Source organism: Polypterus senegalus, chromosome 5 (assembly GCF_016835505.1).
Source record: "Polypterus senegalus isolate Bchr_013 chromosome 5, ASM1683550v1, whole genome shotgun sequence".
NCBI classification, from domain to species: domain Eukaryota; kingdom Metazoa; phylum Chordata; class Cladistia; order Polypteriformes; family Polypteridae; genus Polypterus; species Polypterus senegalus.
The window spans coordinates 26,909,570-26,924,402 of record NC_053158.1 but is presented as its reverse complement, the minus strand read 5'-3'; positions in this window follow the sequence as shown (position 1 = coordinate 26,924,402).

Here is a 14,833-nt window from a genome sequence, read left to right as displayed (position 1 = left end):
CTCTTTGGTTTTGCAGACATTAGGAAAGAGTTTGTTGTTCTCAGAAGGCATCTGTTTAACCCGTCTCCTGATTGTTGAACAGGCATATAATTGTAGTGTCTTCGGCATAGTTAATGATGGAGTTGGAGCTGTGTTTGGCTAAATAGGTGAGCAAGGTGAAAAGCATGGGGCACAGCATACTACCCTGTGGGGTTCCTGTATTGAGGATCAAAGCAGTGGAAGTGATGCTACCAATCAACACGTGACGAGGGCAGATTCTCACAGCGTGAGGCTTCATGGAACAGTAATGAGGCTGCCTGAAAAAGCGACAGCACACAAGAAGAGTGGACTCTCGTGGGTCCTCTCCATTTGCACAGTACATTATTCTCTTGATATTCAGACCTTTCAAAACAACACTTAGTGTTGGTTAATACTGCATTTCTGTTTCTAGTTATACCTCATTTTTAATTTTACTTATATTGTTCTAAAGGTTCACACAAATTAAACATCTAGCATATCTAAATGTACTTTTGTAAATGTTATTTTTTCTTTGGGGAAAAACCTAATTTTTATTTATTTTCTTCTGTTATTCTTATGACCTTTACATAATGGTGAAAAAAAAATCATTATTCATTGCAGAAAGCCTTTTGAGGGTTATAAATACTTTCATTTGCAGCTCTTTTTGCTTTTACATTTTTGTGACATTACTATACATTAAGTCAGGTTAAATGTGGTACGTGTCACTTATTTTTTCAGTGATGCAGTAGATCCGGGCAGTTGCATGTTTTATTTTCTTGTGCTCATCTGGAATTATTGTGCATAATATAAAACAATGACCTGGTCAACACTTGTGATTTTTCTGATGATGTGTTAATACTGAATTTGTGGATTGGCTCTTACAGTTTTTTAGAAATGTTATAAAATGTGGTGGATGACAACAAGGGACCAGTTTAAAAACAAATCAGGAAAAACAAATTGTTTTATTTTAGTTAGGAGGTCATTAAAACATGAGGGACTATTCATCACTTCAACATTTTGTACCTTTGAGAGCTATAGTGTAAAGGTCAATCTCAGCGTGCTTTTATATTAAGTGGTTTCTTAAAATATTCATGAGCCTTCTTAATTGAGTTTTCTATTAATAATATGAATTTCAGAGGTGTAACAATAGCGTACCTGGACATTTGGGCTTGAAAGGAAAATCTGTAAGAAATTGTCTCAAATAAAGAAACCAATTAACCAATCAGGCAGCAGACTTTTTTTTTATAATAAATATTAGATATTAGCAGGCCTGTGCGTGATGCAGTATGATAAATGTGCATTAATACTTTCTGTTTTTATGATGTGATTCCCTATTAAAAGTGGTCAATGACATAAAAAAAAGAATATGGATTATTTTGACGTCAGTGAACTGTTCTCTTTTTTTCTCACGTCAATCTTGATTTTATTTATTTATTATGTTTTGTACATTCCCATATTTCTTTTGTGACCAATGAATAAGGGGGAGAAGCAGGTCTTCAATTCAAAAGCACAGAATTATGTGAAACTGAGAAAAAATGCCTGCGAAAAAAGCATTCAAATGGATAATGGGCATGTGGATTATATGACACAAGTAACATGAGAATTTATTTCTTCTTTCTATGAATGCTTTTCACATCATCTACTGTTGTGTAGTACAAGTCGACAGTTGTCTCCAAATATATCATAAACTTTTTTCTGTTGTTGTGCATGAAAACATGAGGTTAAAAAGGTATCACTACAAACTAGGGGTAAGAAACATATTTTAACAAATATAATTTTAGGGTGGAGTTTTCCTTTCATTTTATTCCTGACTTGGTTATAGTGTGTCTGTATTCTTTTTGTAAGGAACTCCAAATTCATCATCAAGTTTAAAGATGTGCACATTAGGCTTAATGGAAGCTTTGAACTGACTTATATGAATGTGCATTTGGTGCTCCTGCCTTGTTCCTGATGGTGTTGGGGTAAGCTTCCACATTCAGTTTATGCTGTACACATGACAGAAGTACTATGATTCGTCTACTACCTCTACTTTTCATTAAACAAATAAATAGGCAATAGTGAAAATAAGTTATCTTACAAATAACAAGGGATGAACGAAGCAATTCACAACAAGCTCAATGTTTTACTTCGGAAAAATTTCACAAAATAAGTTGTGTTTCATTTAACGTGGATTTTGTGCTATACACAACAAGAAGAAAGGTGTTTAGGTCGTGTCCAGAAGTGTTTTCATGCAATCACCTCCTTTATTATTAACCCTAAGTGTGATTATGGCTTGGAATTCTGTGTAGTTGTGTGTAAGAGCGAGTTGGGCTCGGGGAGACGTGTAATGATCCCCTTTACAGTGTTAAGCTCGTATAACTCTTGGGACAGTATTCTGCTGTCGTCTAATGAATGAAATAACATCATCCTGCTAGTTTATTGTAAGTCTATAGAAATTCATCAATATTCAAAAATGCAATTGCAAATGAAAAGCTGTAAAGCCAGCTTTAAAACAAACTGAAAATGAACCATTGCTTGAATCGTGCGATAGTGATGATGATGTGAAATGGTCATCTAATGTTGATATGTACACATACGACACTGCATGACCAAACCACCTTGATATCTCAAATGAATTCCATCATCTGAAGCTTTATCATGGTGCAACAGTAGCTGCATCACAAAAAGGCAAAATGATTGAGATCAAGTGCAAGGACAAGCAAACGTTAGCCTCCTAAATACTCTTCGCAGCTTCAGACATGTCAGGATTCAATAATGTTCGCGTTTGCTATCAACTTCACGCTATTGCTGACAATTCTGCACCACCTTGTTGCCCATTTATGGAAACCCCGGTCTGGACTACTTATAATTTGTCGATAATGGTCTGGTGGAGAAAATCATTGTTGAAATTAACCACTATGCCATTTTGCTTGTCGCAGACAGTAACAGCAGTCTGTCATTACAGATGACATATGGATATATTACAGTCTCCTGGTATTGCATGGCATAGAGATGGTAGTAGTCCACAAACTTGTGGTTGCAGGCACCCGTTTTTGGGTTTTATTTTTCACTCATTATGAAATAACTGCATTTCATTAATAACAAAGACTAGGATAAAGCCAATCACTCAGCAAACTGTACAAATTATAGGATGAGCATCAGGTGATCATTAGAAATATTCAGAAGATGTACTGTATGTTCCCAGTCATAACATACAGTAAGTATTGACATAAGTCTCATGGGTTACAAGGGAAGGCTGTTACACGGATTCAGTACAAAGCATCCAAACGGACACAATTCGGTATCAAGTTCTACATGCTGTGTAAGCTATGGGTACATCTGGAATATTACAAAAAAATCATTCAGCATCTGCTGAAATAGTGCCTATGTGTGTTGGTTACTGTTTCAAAATATATCACACAAAGCACTAATGCTAAATGTGCTGCAGTACAGTGGACACCAGACATGCCTTAGACAGTGCAATGTGACTGCATCATCAGTTTAGTATTATATACGTTTCTGTGATACAGGATAACATTTTTTGTTGTTGAAAATAATTCAACGTTTTTGTCTCATTTTTCTGGGTGTAAACATGAAATTAAGGCATCTGCCTGCAGTTGTGCATTTGAATAAAGATCTCCAATAAAAAGAAACAAACAATCACTGGAAATGTGTGTATGCTCACATGTGATAAAGTGGCTGAAAGTGAAAGTGGGTTGGAGCTTAGAGTTGGCAGTGGTTTCCTTGTAGTGAGAGTTTGCTGTGGAGAAAACAGTAAAACAGTAATGTGCACGATGTTGTCTTGGTGTGTCTTCATGTGGAAAATATGCAGAATGTGACATTTTTTAAAAACTAACTGCACTCTTCAGTGATGAAGTGACTGAGACGCACAAGTAGAATTGATTTTCCCAGTGTGGTATGGGTAACACGTGTTATGTAGCCACAGAAAAACGTGGGAACAAAGCTTTGGAAACAATATTTCCTCAACAAAAAACTTTTAAAACGAAATGTAAAAAGAAACTACTTTTTTTTAATGAGTTTTATGTTTTGCAAGTGAAAAGAATTTTAGAGTCAATTTTGTGACACTATACGTTAATTGAAATGTGCGTGTTTCGCTCATCACTACCAATAACTAACAGTATAATGGAACAGTGAATTACAAAAAGTATAAAGATGTATCTGAAAGGTAAAAAAACAATGCTAAACGTGCTGCTTGTTAAATGGCCAAGGTATTTTGAAGTGATATACAACCTTTTTGAAGTAATATTTAAAAAATGTTTAAAAGTATTGTTTTGGAATACTACTATTATGGAACAGGGTAGTGCTGCCTCCTTACAGATGTTTGGTGCTGACTTCAGATGTTGTGCTAGTGAATTTGTACATTCTCCAAGTGTCTGCATGGGTTTTCCTCCTGGTACTCAACTTTTCCTTCCACATTCTGAAAGATGTGCATATTAAGTCAGTTGGTAAAACACTGAAAAATGGTTAATAATAATAATAATAATAATAATAATAATATTATTATTATTATTATTATTATTATTAATAATAATAATCATAATAATATGTGAACCACAAGGGGTGCCAGAGAGCCCCAAACTCCAAACTCAACTTCAAAGACCAAAGTCCAAAGTGAAAATGTCAGGTTTATTATTCACAATTACCTTACAAAGGGCTTCTTGATCCATATAAACTGCCCCTTTAAATTCTTCCTCTTCTCACTCTCTTCCTTCTCTTCCACTCCTCACAGGGGAGTGTTGCCTCTCTCCTCTTCCGGCTCCGACTCGTCTGGATGAGGCAGAGCGTCTCCTTTTATTTTAGACTCGGAAGTACTTCCTGTGCCAGGGACTACAATTCCCATTACGCCTTGCAGGTATACATGTGGGAGTCCTGGTCTGGCTGTGTTGCCATGTAGCGTATCAGAGCAGTCACTTCTCTGAATACAATGTCTCCCCTTGTTCCTTAATTACATTGGCCTCCTGGTCGGGTAATGAATCACACCCCATCCTGGTCAGGATGGCAGTCTATGCCTGTCATCCTTTACAAATAATAATAATAATTCTTTACATTTCTAAAGTGTTTTCCTCAGTATCTAAAGCATTTTACATAGAGAGTGGGGAGCCACATCAACCACCACCAATGTGTAGAATCCATCTGGATGAAGTGATGGCGGCCATTTTGCTCCAGTACACTCATCACACATTAGCTGTTAGGTTGTGGTGAAAGAGATAGCCAATTAGAGATGGGGGATGATTAGGGAGCCAGAATGACTAGGCCAGGGGTGGGCAAAATCATTCCTGGAGGGCCGCAGTGGCTGCAAGTTTTTGTTCCAACCCAGTTGCTTAATAAGAAGCACTTACTGCTCAAGTAACACTTGTGCTTCACTTTAGTTGTCTCGCTCGTTACGATTCGGTACCCTTATTGGTTGTTTTAGTCTTAAACAGCTGTTCTCTTGGTTTTTAATGGCTTTTTATTAGCGATAAGATTCAAATGACAAAAGAAAGCAGCTTTTCTCCATTTAGCTTGTTACCATTTACACTTGTGTGTGTTTATCATGCACTATTGGGTTTAATTAAATACTTGGAAGAAAAGTGAAGAGAAAAAAGTGAAAGATTGAGTATTACTCATCCATTTTAGCCTTCAAATCATTTGGATGATTTCCTTACAAAGGGGAAGAACATCTAGGATATGAGAATGGCCTGATATGGCAGAGTTAAAGCACAAAGAAGCCATGGAATTTAATTATTGACAAGGATTGTTTTCTAATTAAGCAACTAGGTTGGAGCAAAAACCTGCAGCCTCTGCGGCCCTCCAGGACTGACTTTTCCCACCCCTGGACTAGGCAGTGGTGAATAATTCAGCCTGGACATCAGCATACAACCTACTCTTTTTGAAGGATGGCCACAGAGAGTCCGTTTTACCTCAGTTGTACGTCTCATCTGAAATAGGACGCCATTTTTACAGTACAGTGTCCTCATCACTGCACTGGAGCATTGAGATTAACATTCAGACCATGGAGTAAGCACCCCGTGCTGGCCTCACCAACACCTCTTCCAGCAGTAACCTAAGTTTTTCCTGATTGATCTCCCCTCGAAGTGTTGGCTAGGCCCAAACATGCTTAGCTCCAGGTGAATGACCTGTTCTGAAGTGTATGTGGTATGGCTGCTTGCCTAAGGTACCTTAGAGCCTGTTCTACTCTGTTTTCAGAAAGGAAATTAGCGTGTTTATTGAAAGACACTGGAAGCCTTACACTTCATATAAGCCCCTGTAAGGACACCCAAAGCTCCACACCTCAAATAAGTCCTTGAAGGGACTCCTGCTGCTTGAGGCTACATCCACACTACTATATTTGCATTTAAAAATGGCATTTTTAAATGAAAATGATCAACAGCTATACTAGGGTTTTAATATAACTTACAAAAGTACAGAATCTCCATCCACAGTAAATCGACTAAAAACACATATGATGTAGCCATTAGCCTACACAGGGAACGCACACATTGGTGGAAACAGAAAAGACGATTTGTCATCCTTGCAGTGATGGTTATACCACCAGCCATGAGACTCACAACAAAAAAGTGGCGACTGTTAAATTATTTGCGTTACTTGCCTTTTGCACATGTATGCAACATTCGAAGTGCAAAGTTTTGATTTTTATAGGAAAACAATTCCTCTGTGCTCGCTTTGATTTAATGTGGTTTTCTTCTGTGAATGGTCACCAATCAGAGAATGAGACGTTGTAACGACTAGTGCCCAGTCAGGAATGGACCTTATAATAAGCACAACCCAATTAGAGCGTGATTAGATATTAAATAGCTGTGTTTTCACACATTCACACTGAGCTGCCAATTTCAGAAATATACAACTCGGGAGCACATGTTCAAAGTCCATTTTTGGGTTTTAATGCTAGTTTGGGTGAAAGGCAAAAATGGAGACTAATATCTTCGTTTTTAAACAAAAACGTAGTAGTATGGACATTACCTCAGACCCAGAACATGCCCCAGGTGGAAAAATGGAGTGTCCCTGCAGAACGGTTTGACCCTAGGGAAGTTTTTACTGAGGATATAACAGAACTGACCTTTACAACCAAGTGCCCTGAGGCAGGTACAAATGAAACTCACCTCAGAAGATGGGCAGTTCACTGATCTCTGGGAAAGGAGGAGGTACTCTCCTTGAGAGGTGGCTCCAGGGATCTGTGCAGGAATTAAAAACACCCACGTGGCAATATTCTGTTCAAATAACTTGAATCTTTACATGCAGCAGCTGGCCTTCTAAATATTATTATGAACATTTACCATAAACACTATGGATATGTATATAGATACAGCTATAGAAACAGCACCCTCCAATAGATAAGGAGGTTTGAAAATAGACAAATGAGATCTATAAAAGTCACTTATTGCTGTAAAATGGCACTCCAAACATCCAAAAAATGGAATGAAATAGTATGCTCTAGCACGGCATAATGCTACTTTTTACACAATGATGCACATTTAAAATGCCCATAAACAGCATCAGGCTTATCTGTTTTTATAATGTTGTCAGGTAAATGTTTATAATTTAGTAGTCTTTTAAGAAGTATTCCATCTTGATATTTGTACCTTTCACAATTCATCGACCTTTTCAATAGCAGCATTACCCTTTGTCAGAATTACATTTAAGTGAACATTCACAGCGCCAAACACTTTATCTTTTTAATCCTCTTTAGTGAAGTCAGACACATCATGCTACATTTGCTGCACATAACATATGTAAATTTCCAAAGTAATACAAACCTATCAAAACATAATGTGTTTTTATACCTTTTCAAAGAACATTTCCGGCATTTTTTTTTCAATGGCAGATCTATGCAAATATTTCAAAGTAAATACCTGCTAAGCAACATTAGCAGGTGTAAATATAAATGGCTTCTTTTTATGATCTTGAAAGCTTAAGCAAATTCGAATCCATTTGAAAACCTATCAGCTTTATTTTAAACTTGCTTCCATAACCCTCTCCTTTTGACCAGTATTATATAAAATTCCTCAGGGAGGATAATGTGCATGATTGCAGGCCTGCCTTGTCAAAATCCGTGCCGTTTGTTATGCAGTCGTCTTTTCACACATGAATAATGCATGAAAAAGTATCTCATTACATTTCGTTTTCTTTCCAGCAGCAGTGGCAGCTCCAGACACTCTCAGCTTCTCCCTCCAGCCCCACTCTGCTGTCTTGCTGTCTCTGCCTCTGCCCAGTGCTGACAAAATGGGCATATTTGACTTCTCACCCTCATATCTTAGATGAATAATTCACAGCAGCTCTGTACTCGATGAAGACACAATATAATGTAACTTTGACAAGAGAGAAGCTTTTGCAATGTTAATGATAAAAAAAAACTTTTAGAAACTTCTTATTGATGTAAACAATACATTGTGTATGCATATCAGGTTATTATTTAATTCAATCCTTGTTTTAAAAACCCATCTTACTTTTAGATTTTTATTGGTAAAAAGAACACTTTGTGTGCGTTTAAATTTAAATTTCTTCAGGCCATAATTTTCATCCTCTCTTATTTTTTATAGCACCTTTTCTTTGTGAAAGCAAATAAAAAGAGTTTCACCAAAACTGTTGAATAAATTTCTCTCTGGAACAAGTAAAATATGATCTATCTATCTATCTATCTATCTATCTATCTATCTATCTATCTATCTATCTATCTATCTATCTATCTATCTATCTATCTATCTATTATATAGTGCCTATCTATCTATCTATCTATCTATCTATCTATCTATCTATCTATCTATCTATCTATTATATAGTGCCTATCTATCTATCTATCTATCTATCTATCTATCTATCTATCTATCTATCTATCTATTTATCTATCTATCTATCTATTATATAGTGCCTATCTATCTATCTATCTATCTATCTATCTATCTATCTATCTATCTATCTATCTATCTATCTATCTGTCTATTACAGTGGTGCCCAATGCGTCGATCGCAATCGACTGGTAGATCGCAAAGGTAGTGCAGGTTGATCGCGTTGCATTCAAAAAACATTTTTTTTAAACGTTAGTCTATCATATATATCCTCCCTATGGCATTTGCCACTTGATTGACATACAGGGCGGCCAGTCTGAGATCTCTACTGTTCTAACACACTGGTCATCCCGCACGCACGATCAAACTCGCAAGCTACTGCAAAACTCTGGCTGTGATCTAGTTAGCCTTCCAATTAATATCGACTAAAGAAGGGATTAAAAAAATTTGTTTGGGGAGGGTATGGGCTGGATGTGGAATTGGAAGAGGATTTTTTTCTTTCACAATGTCACAATCAAAGTGCGTTTGTCTGATCTGTCAATCTATCATTGCTATTCCAAAGAAGGAAAATGTGGAAAGGCATTGTCAAACTGTTCATAAAAACTACGAAACTGACGCCATTCCAAAGGCGATCTGAGAAAGAGAAAGGAGAGGGAACTGAAATTGCAGTTAATCGGACAGCCGTCATTTTTCACTCGGCTGAATTCAAAAGCTCCTTGACTGCATTATTTGGCTCTACTTATTTATGTGAGTCAGCCTTTTCCCACATGACGATTATTAAATCCAAATACTGTAGTGACCATAAATGTATTGAATTTTTGTTTTGCTATAAAGGTTGTTCAGTTATGCAAGGTACGACAACATACATTTTATGTATAAAGTATACTCCATATATATACAGTATATTGTGAGACTTGCCCGGACACCACCAGCCTGAGACCACATCTTTATAAAAAGACATACATTTATTATACACAAGAATAAAGTCCCAAACATCACACAATGCACACAGCAATTAATCTCCCCAATAAACCTTCTTAATGTCAGTCTTTTAGCCGCCAATCTCCTCCTGGGAGCTTTGTCTTGCTCCCTCTCCCGACTCTAGCTCTCAGATTGCTGGGAGGCGGCGCCTGTTATTCCCGCCCGGATGTGCTCCAGGAGGCTGGTGATGATCTTCCGGCAGCACTTCCTGGTGGGGTGGAAGTGCTGCCCTTTGCCCCGGAAGCACTCCGGGCATCCCTGGCAGGTTCCTACGCCATCTTGCTAAGTGTGGCGGAAGTAATGTTCTCCCGGGTTCTAGGAGGCTTAAGGCGCCCTCTGGCGGTGGCCACGGGTCCCAACAAGTTGGAAAGTCTCTCCTCCTCTCTCGTGGTCCTCACCTGCTCCAGGGAGGTTGTGTCCTCCTGACTCGGAAGCTTTTACTGCCACCTTCCCGACCTTCTAGGCGTCCCGGCGGGGTAAGAACCCTAGCCGTCTGTGACACTGCCCTTCCGCAAGCGAAGACTTGTTGGTCAAAGCGGCCTGTCCCGCGAGGGTATACTTTGTTTGAAGCAGGCGTAACTTGTCGTCTTCCAGGGTCTGTTTCTATAAGAAAGAAAAGAGATACAGGGGCGGAGGCGTTGCCCTGACTCCACTGTTTGGCTTTGTCATTAGAGTAGGGCCAACGCTCCCCCCTTTGATCAGCACCCTGGTCGCCGAAACCTTGGCACCCGCTCCGTTCCTCTCGTGCCCCCTCCTTTGGGCTAACTACAGGGACCACCCTTTTAAACACCTCCGCTGACTTCGGGGCTTCCCTCTGCACTTGCAGCAGGTGTTTCATTTCTTTACGTTAGTTCAAGGGCTCACTTCTCCCTTTGTAGGAAGAACCTGCTTTCCTCCAGCGATTCTTCCTATTTCTCTGGGGCTTTCTGACAGCTGGAGTCTTCCTACGGGAAAGGAAAAGACCCCTTGCCGTCTGCGCCCCTGCAGAATGACATGAGACTGATGCTGGCTCCGGCGGTAGAGCACTAGGACCCACGGCACTTGTTAGCCGGCGTCTTGGCTCCACCCCATCCAAGCGATCAGCACCTCGCTTTGTTTCTGCTGTCGGAGATGCAGCTACTAAGTCCCCGGAACCACGCGATCCTGGGACGGGTTCGCTCGCGCCTCCCTTTTCCTTTACGTTATCGATTTTACTCACCTCTACCGCCACGATCCTCCGGCCAAAGATTCCAGCGTCGCGCCTCTCTTCCTCATGACGTAAGGTCTGACATGGCGCAACCACCTTTCCCACCAGCTTGTCTATACAGACTCGAAGGTTGTGTTCTACCTGCTTCACCATCGTCATTAATCGAAGCACCTTTTCCGATATATCATGACCTGCAGGTAGAAAATAATCAACAGCCAGTGAAGGACTTACCATTCCATTGGTCCTTTTCACCGGCTGTGTTTTCTGGAGCTTTCTTCCGGGTTCTATCGGACTTTCCCCTTGCTCAAGATGGACATTCGCCTGTCCCGTCATCAACTAATCACCGACGGGAACACGGCACACACCGTCCAATCCCTTGCCTGTCACAGGGAGGGGCTTCCGGTCCGCAGCCATCTTGCTTCTCCTCCTGAGGGGACTGCATGACTTGCTGCCGTCCTTCTGCCTCAGCTGCTGGAGACGTGGCGGATCCTCCCCTTCCTCTAGCGACGCCGTCCCGGCTTCGCGGTTTGGATTGGCACCTCCCAGCCAGTAACGCGGTTCCAGGCAAGCTCCTCCAGACTTGTCAGTGGCTGTGCCTCCCATTTTCCCTCCGGCGACGACGAACGCTGGGGAATCCCCCTCTCCACTGCCTTGGCTGGCATTTCTCACCCCCCTCGGGTGGAAGATGGCACTTTGGAGAAGTTCTGACGGCCTCAGGCTGATTTGCGGAACGTCCACGGTGCAGGTGTTGACCGTTTCCCTGCGGTACATGTGTGTGGTCGACTGAGGTCCCGGGCAGCTCACAAAAATTTTATTTAAGGGATTCCCCGTCTTGGAACAGACAGGAAGACCCAGTTTGGGCGCCATTGTGAGACTTGCCCGGACACCACCAGTCTGAGACCACATCTTTATAAAAAGACACACGTTTATTATACACAAGAATAAAGTCCCAAACACCACACAATGCACACAGCAATTAATCTCCCCAATAAACCTTCTTAATGTCAGTCTTTTAGCCACCAATCTCCTCCTGGGAGCTTCGTCCTGCTCCTGCTCCCGACTCTATCTCTCAGATTGCTGGGAGGCGGCACCTTTTATTCCCGCCCGGATGTGCTCCAGGTGGCTGGTGACGATCTTCTGGCAGCACTTCCTGGTGTGACGGAAGTGCTGCCCTTTGCCCCAAGAGCACTCCGGGGGTCCCTGGCAGGTTCCTCCGCCAACTTGCTAAGTGTGGCGGAAGTAATGTTCTCCCGGGTTCTAGGAGGCTTAAGGTGCCCCCCGCCGGTGGTCACGGGTCCCAACGAGTTGGAAAGTCTCTCCTCCTCTCCCGTGGTCCTCTCCTGCTCCAGGGAGGTTGTGTCCTCCTGACCCGGAAGCTTTTACTACCGCCTTCCGGACCTTCTAGGTGTCCCGGCCGGGTAAGAACCCCAGCCGTCTATGACAATATATATTCAAATTTGTTCAAATACATCAGAACTTGTGGAAACTAATGAACATAAATGAAAACATCAGCTGAATTGAAGAACCACAGCCAGACTGTAGAAAAGGCGTCAGACAAGCCAGACACAGTTAGAGACCTGGAGACCTCAGCCAACAAGCAGCCTCTCCACCTGCTGGCCATTCTACAGTTGAGTCAGTGCTGGGCCCGCCAGTCTGAATGAAAGGACCCTTCTTCCCCATGATTCCAGTAATCTTTAACTCTGTAAAATTGCTGGTGAAACAATGTTTTTTTGATCTTGCCCTGGTCAAATGTATCCAATAGAATAATGAGATATAAATTAGAATTAGGAAGACAAAAAATATACACTTTTTAGGAAAGACCAAGCTTTTTGTGGCCACTGAGCTTGCTGGCACTTCCCTCATGAATTCAGACATGAAATCTCAGTCACAGCAGTTTCTATACAGAGTTCTACCCACACTCCAGTTTTCCTCCTAAAGATGTGCATGTCATTTCAATTGGCAACTTTAACCTAGCAGAGACTGAACATGTTTGAGTCAGTGCATTTACATAGTCACAAAAAACCGGGGTAAGGTAAGTAACCTGACTTCTTAAAAACTTGTGTTTACATGTGCAAGTCCATTTATTGCATTCTTCTTGGCAAAATACTTTGATATCATAAGATTTGGCAAAAAAAGATTAAACATCATCAATGACCACTGTGGATCAGAAAAAACAAGCATGGAGTCGGTGTCTCCTAAGCAGTGTGGGGAACGATACTTTTAAAAGTAACTCACCATACTGTATATACTCGAGTATAAGCCGACCCAAATATAAACCGAGGTACCTAATTTTACCTACAAAAACTGGAAAAACTTATTGACTTGAGTATAAGCCTAGGGTGGGAAATGCAGCAGCTACTGGTAAGTTTCAATAATCAAAATAAATACCAATAAAATACCGTACATTAATTGAGCCCAGAATGAATCTCACAGAGGCTGCACAGCACCACACAGAGCCCGCATCAGTTCTTATACCACCTGCAGACCAAATCAGGTACACTGGAATCTCGGGTCATGATCGTAATTCGTTCCAAAACTCTGGTCGTAAACCAGACCCGAAGTAATTTCCCCTATAGGATTGTATGTAAATACAATTAATCCGTTCCAGACCATATGAACTGTATGTAAATTTTTTTTTAAAGATTTTTAAGCACAAATATAGTTAATAATACCAAAGAATGCACAGAGTAATAGTAAACTAAATGTAAAAACATTGAATAACACTAAGAAAACCTTGAACAACAAAGAAAACTAACACTGCAAGAGTTTGCGTTATAGCGCTACGAACCGCTTGCTTAAGCACAGGGAAAAAAATGAACATTTGAAAAATCCATAATTTAATAAACCACCAAGAAAAGTAGCATTGCAACAATGCACGCTACAAACGGATCGCCGTAAACAGAGGTGAAGTGGAGGTTAAAATCCAACAGAAAAAAGTCTTCATTAAATACAACAAGGTTAAAACAATGCTCGAATCAGTCTCTTTAAAAACAAGCCCGGTGCATTCTTTAACTGCCTTCTCGGCCTTATGCGGCCAGCCCTCTTTCTCTGTCTCGCACGCGCGCGTGTGTGTGTGTCTGTGTGTCTCTCGCACGCTGCACAGGGAATGCACAGGAGGCAGCAGGACCTGACTTGAATATAAGTCGAGGGTGATGTTTTTCAGCACAATTTGGGTGCTGAAAAACTCGGCTTATATTTGAGTATATATGATAGTTACATTACTCATTACTTTCAAATAAGTAAATGAATACATCATATAGTTACGTATTATAAAATATAATATGTTACAATGAATTGCTTTTTCTTCTTTTGTATGAAAAACTGTACATTTGACTGGCCAGCATTTGATATTAATGCACATTCATGAATCTGGCCAGAAACACAAACATGATCAATTTTTTGTACTTTGTAAAAAACTTCAGTCCTTCATATGCTTTGAAGTAAATAAAACCATCCCTAGACTGGCACGTCCTGGGTTTGATGTTAAATTGCATCCGGCCCTGCTAGCCGTCCTCAAACTTGCAGGGAAAGAAAACCTGGGAGGTTGGTGGCAGAATTGGCACTCCAGCCATTGTAAAAACTATGAAGGGTTTGAGGGAAAGCCCTCGGGAGCCTCATCCCTGAAAGAGTTAAAACCACTGAAGAGCCAATGGGCTCTGGCCTATTAGGGATCGGAACTGGTGTGGTGCTGACGTGTCACCCGTTGCATGGCAGCACTCAGGTCCTAATCTGACGTGGCCCATCCAGCTAGGCACATGGAACATCTTGTCTCTCCGGCATAATGACTATCTTCCTCTGCTGTCAGAGGAGATTTGTAAACTCTGTGTTTCAGTGGCGGCACTCTCTGAGGTATGCAGACCTCGGACTGGCCACATCTCTGTATTTT